This window comes from Triturus cristatus, chromosome 5_1 (assembly GCF_964204655.1).
Source record: "Triturus cristatus chromosome 5_1, aTriCri1.1, whole genome shotgun sequence".
Taxonomy (NCBI): domain Eukaryota; kingdom Metazoa; phylum Chordata; class Amphibia; order Caudata; family Salamandridae; genus Triturus; species Triturus cristatus.
In genome coordinates this window covers 505,914,523-505,920,522 of record NC_140587.1, presented here as the reverse complement: position 1 = coordinate 505,920,522, position 6,000 = coordinate 505,914,523, and the positions used below count along the sequence as shown (strand labels likewise).

Sequence of the window (6,000 nt, the reverse complement as noted above, 5' to 3'; positions counted from 1 at the left end):
ATATCAACCCAGTGTGAGATTACTCAAATAAATAATTTGGTATCCTGGGTGATCATCTACACTTGTCATTAAAGCGTCGACGTTTCGACCCCTGAAAGAACGCGATAATTAAACCGTCGTGATAGGGTCTTCTTTGAGACTGGCTGCAAAAATCTGTGTGTTGCCTGTTTAGGGAAAACAAATTGAGGTGGGCGTCTTAGATATATTACGTGGTTTGGATAGAAAATATAGAAAGTGGAGAGACCAAATGTCCCTGCTCACCTTTATGGGATCGATCCTGGAACCCCTCTGTAGATATGTGGACATCTTTCTGCAGCCCTGGGTTTCCAGGACTCGATCATACATCCGTGACATGATGGAAGTGATTAACTGGGTCGAAGGACATGCTTATGACAAAGAGAGACAGATATTAGCAACTATGGATGTGGCCTCTCTTTATATGAGCATTCCACAAAGAGAAGCTCTAGATGTAGCATACAAGGTACTTGAGGCCAGAGATAGACCACACAGAGTACCCACTACCTTTATTATTTCTTTGTTAGAAATAGCAATGACCAAAAAATGTTTCATTTTTCAGAAAGAGTTCTTTTTCCAGACAAAGGGTGTTGCCATGGGAGCTGGATTCGCTCCAGATATAGCGAACCTGTACATGGACAGCTATGAGGAAAAGAACATCTACAATGTCGATAACCCTTTCACAGAAAACCTTACTCTGTGGAAGAGGTATATCGACGATGTCCTCCTAATTTGGACAGGGTATGCAGCCACCTTAGAGGAATTTTGCATCTGGCTCAATGGGCGATCGGATGATATCAAAATGACTATGAATTACAGCAACGAGAAAGTCAATTTCCTAGACCTAACAGTACAAAGTGAAAACAATGAGCTCTATACAACCCTGTACAGGAAACCTTTAGAAAGGAATATGCTCTTGGGATATAGAAGTAGCCACCCGAGAAATCTGCAAGATAATCTACCCTACGGCCAGTTCCTGCGGATTCGCAGGAACTGTTCGCGCAGGGCTGATTTCTTTAAGGAATCTGATTCCCTCTTTCATAGACTACAAGAACGAGGATGCCCGCAAAGCCTTCTCAAAAGATCCAGAAAAAGAGCATGGTACTGTCACCGTGACATACTACTAGAAACCAAACCAGACAAAAGTACAGATCAAGATCGGATAGTATGTGTCTCCACCTTCAGTAATAGGAGCAATGAAATCAAGTCCATTATAAACAGGAATTGGCACTTAGTATCCCAAGAAGTAGGCAGCATATAAAAAACACTTTATGCATTTAAAAGAGGGAAGAATATCAAGGGTCATGTGGTCAGCTCCTATCTCAAAGAGGAACCAATACCTGACACTCGTTCACTCTTGATGTTACCACCTTTGCAGGGACACTATAAATGTGGCAGTTGCAAGGCATGTGCCCTCACTGTGGAACAAAAGGATTTTACACACTGTGGGAAACAATATGAACTACACCATCACACAAACTGCAACACACAAGAAGTAATCTACCTGATAAGATGCCCATGCCAAAAACTATGTGTAGGACAGACAAAACAGAAGGTCAAAACACGCATCCTGCAACATTGTTCGCGCATCCGTTGCAAAGCTCAGGGTGCACCACTTGTTGAACACTATAGTGAAAAGAGTCACACAAGCAACGACATTGAGTGGTGGGTGTTGGAAAAGATAACACCTAACCCCAGAGGGGGTTCCATATTCGCTATCATGAACCTACGAGAGTGCAAATGGATTCACTTGCTTGATTCGGTCAACGGAGGTCTGAATGAACAGGAGGAGATCTCCAGACAAATATCCCTGCTTAGCATTAAGAACTAATTGAACTCTTGGGACTACCCATAACATAACAGTCATTATCAGCCTCCAAAAGGGACACTTTAGTCAGGACACATATTGAATGAGACTTACGTATTCTCTAATTAAAATTGACCCTAATAAGGACTTATTGTAGATCTAACATATATCTACGAATCATACTTAGAGCTGAATATCTATATTTCAATGTTGTATGGTTTCAATTGTACATAGCGATCGCTAAGTGGTTGTATATATATTGTTGATAAAATGTGTGTTCCTAGAATTTATGCCATCATTTTGTATATGTACTTAAGAATAATCTTTTTTGATCCTAGAACGGAGACTTTTATTCGGTATTTGTATTTAATCATCACTTGGTTGTTAATATGAATTAACGTAGATTCTGTAATACATTTTATCTAGATATTCAGCATGTATTCGCTTTGAGAGTGATTCCACTACACTGTCCATGAGTTTATACAATCATCCTTGAATTTTGTCAACAATGGCACTTAGCCCTTTCCTTCACTTAAAACGCATGTAGGTTTGTCTGGGCTGGTTAGTTTGTGAAGATGTGCACATTATCTACATTTTACAGTAGTTTCACCCTAAAACTCGATTTGTCATATCTTGCATTAGTGAGAGGACGAGCTAGTAAGATTAAATTTTTTAAAAAAATAACTTGTTGCTAACGAAGCCGTTTTTTAAGTTGTTTTGGAATAACTTGAAGGCAGCATCTCTCAAGTAGACTTACTATCTCTGTATTTAATTTAACACCATCCGTTCATTTTTTTTAATGGACTGGAGTATTTGCAGCTAATAATAATGTGAACCTCTGCCCAAACTGTGTATTTGACTTTTATGGGTCTTTACAGGCAATAACATTTCCTTAGCCCCTCATACATCATAAGCTCATGACTTTTGAGTCGATCCCCAGTAGATGGCAGCAGCTTCACGTACGTGCTCTGAACCACGAGCACGCATGGTATTTAAACCCAACTTTAATAGATTTGGCTGCCTTTACTAACAGAATGCCGAGGACGAGGGTTGCCTGTCGCTCGGATATAGGAAGGAATTAATCTTTCTCTAGGTAAGAGACCAATGCGATAGGCTCCAGATTTGGTGGCATCAAGTGATGCTTTTTCATTTACGAACGCACTGTTTATTTCTAATTATCCCTGTGTACTCCACAGCTCCAAAGGTGATTTTGGAGCCTTTGAAGTGAAGTAATAAGGCCTGGGGAGGCGAAGTGAATCCCCCGTGAGCCTTTTCCTGAAATCCACTTTGAGCCCCGTGCGCTTGACGCCGGAGGTTAATGGTTGTCATTTCTTTTACAGTAGTCATCTGTACACACTACTAGTCAGTTTCAATAGGCCTAACTATAGCCAACCCTTTATTTCTTTTTTCTTTAATATTACACAGGAATGTTTTACCTAAATTATCCATGAAGAATACATTTGGCACATGAGTAAGATTGCACTGCCCTTCGAAAATCCCATAAAGGTGAGCAGGGACATTTGGTCTCTCCACTTTCTATATTTTCTATCCAAACCACGTAATATATCTAAGACGCCCACCTCAATTTGTTTTCCCTAAACAGGCAACACACAGATTTTTGCCGCTAGTCCCAAAGAAGACCCCATCACGACGGTTTAATTATCGCGTTCTTTCAGGGGTCGAAACGTCGACGTTTTAATGACAAGTGTAGATGATCACCCAGGATACCAAATTAATTATTTTAGTAATCTCACACTGGGTTGATATTTCCTTTTCCTTTCTTTTCGCACTGTGTAATTTTTCTATGTAATGTATGTTTATGTATTCTGTGGAACGTTTTTGTGACATGTAAATATTTCAATCTATGTGCACTTTGTAGTCTTAAATGTAGGTCAAAAGAAAAATTCTGTGTGTACGTAAATACATGTAACGTGATAAATATACACTATTTTTGTTATAACAGATAAAATATCGTTGGAAATAAGTATTGCGTTTTGTGGTTTGGACAAAAGGTCCTCCTTTTTTCTCATTTGTTGATTGTTCTCATTTACTAGAAGAGACATAATTTACAAAGTTCCTTAGATTTTTAATAGTGGCAGAACCACTGTTTCACTTATACTGTTAATCCCCAGGTTCTGCACTAGACTGGGCTACCCCATTGCTTTATATTGGTTAGGCAGCTAAATCTGCATAAGTATTCACACTTGTGCTCAAAGACAATAAACTTAGTTCACAAATATTTATAACTTTTTGAAATGCAGGAAATCCCCTACAAGATCCATAAAGATGTAGCCTCACCAAAAACGGGCCAGCTGTGCCACCCACAAGCCAATGCAGTAAATGCATGTGATATCAGTTCTTATGAATTCAGGGAGGTTCAATTGATAAATGACTCCTAGTATTTATCATAGCCTCTATTATTCTTGTTTGAATAGCAACACTGAACTTCATAAGATCAAAGATTCATGTTACCATATGCAGCTGATTTCATCCTGAAGGTTGACTTTAGCATGCACTAGGGCACTAAGTACCATTTGACGAACCTGGACATTTACTTACAAACCCTTTCTTTCATCTGCACAATTTGATGCCTGGTGTTCTCTTTTTGGCTGAGATATCAACTCTATTGACATAAACTTCACTTTATTCTGCTTATGTATGCATGCTACATGTAGTATTGTTTGTACATGTATGCCATATAATATTTGCTTAATTTTAGCTTCATATTTCAGCAACAATTCATATATTTATTCACCTGATTTATAATGCTTTATTCAAGTAAGTAAAGGTGCAACAAGATTAGTATGTTAATTCTTGCATTTGACACCATGCGATGTGAGGCCTGTCATTTTCAAAATAATGAGAAAACGTTATTTAAGCTGGTTACAAACAACAGAAAATAGAGAGGAAATCTTCAACTTCCGGGTAGAATCTAAGATTAAGCTAGCAGAACCTCTAAAAGCTTCTCATGAAGGTCGCGGCAGCACATCTCACAACCAGCCGGACCTTATTGGCTCACTGGGACGCCATAGCTACCGAGCAAAGATAGACAATACCCGCCTTCACATAGAAAACACTTGTTGTTCCCTAAAGGTATGAGGGTGAGAAGTCACTTTAGAAACTCCCACAGGCCCTTTAGACGCTAAAATAGCTTAGCTAGAGGCATGAACGGGGAGGATAAAGACAGATTATGCAAGACAATTCTGAATTTTAAATCACTGTTATAATACTGCAATTCTTCCAGATATTCTGTTTAACAATAGTTTGCATTGCCTCTGTTCTGTTAATCTTTATACTTACAACTACACACAGTTTGTGCATTAGGATAGGAAATTGATTTGAATCAAATCCAAAAAAATATCCTTGTTTTGTATTCTTGAGTGTGTCTATTTATGGTGAAAAGAGATTTGGAACCTATTAACAACAGATAATCCTATGAAGCCTTTGATGACGGATCTTTACCTAGAATGCATCATCCTCATGTAATGCTCAGGTGGTTCGTGGGCTACAGTCCACTGGGTTTCCTGGCTCTAGCCCATAAATTGGTATTGAGCCTATATTTAAAGAGAGTTTAGAAAGCCTTATTTCCAGGCATTATTTTGTATGGAACTGCAAAAACTTGGCAACCCTGCGGCAGGACCAATCTTTGAGTAATATTGAATGGTACACACAAGACTTTCCTAATATTGCTTAAAGCTGAGACTTCTGTTGTAGTGTTTGTTTCCTCCCTCAGTTTAGACACAAACTCCCTCTCTGCTGTGGGATTGTCAGGCGCTTGATTAGTAAAAGGTATTCCGATTTCAATTTGAATATCATTTTTTTAATAACTTTTTTTATTATAGGCAAAGAGCAGAACAGCAGCAGTTTTATTCTCACAGATGGACAATTGTGGCAAAACATACATGAGCGACTATTATTAACACATATCCTTAAAAAAAAGAAAAAAACACAGAATAATAATTGGCAGGGCGTGGACTCTGCCATCTCCACATGGAGTCATTCCTCTTCCAGCTGAGTGGTTGCCTGAATGAGCGGACATATCATTCCTCTGTCAGTATTCCAGTTTCCCCAGATTTTGGATCACTTGTGGGGGCACCCTCTGCTCTCATAGACATCCTGCTCCTCTAGCATGCACCAATCCATATCCTCTTCCCAGTCCCTCAGGGTTCATCTAGAAT

The 6,000-nt window shown here is 39.0% G+C and overlaps 1 long non-coding RNA gene across 1 annotated transcript in view; it reads left to right on the top strand.

Annotated features, from left to right (window-relative positions):
- The first annotated feature begins 2,843 nt into the window (after positions 1 to 2,843).
- LOC146831125 (uncharacterized) overlaps positions 2,844 to 6,000 on the top strand; it is a 121,482-nt gene continuing 118,325 nt past the window's right edge. The window contains exon 1 of the long non-coding RNA XR_014961239.1: positions 2,844 to 2,915. This is a non-coding gene — a long non-coding RNA (uncharacterized LOC146831125). The remainder of the gene's footprint in view (positions 2,916 to 6,000) is intronic.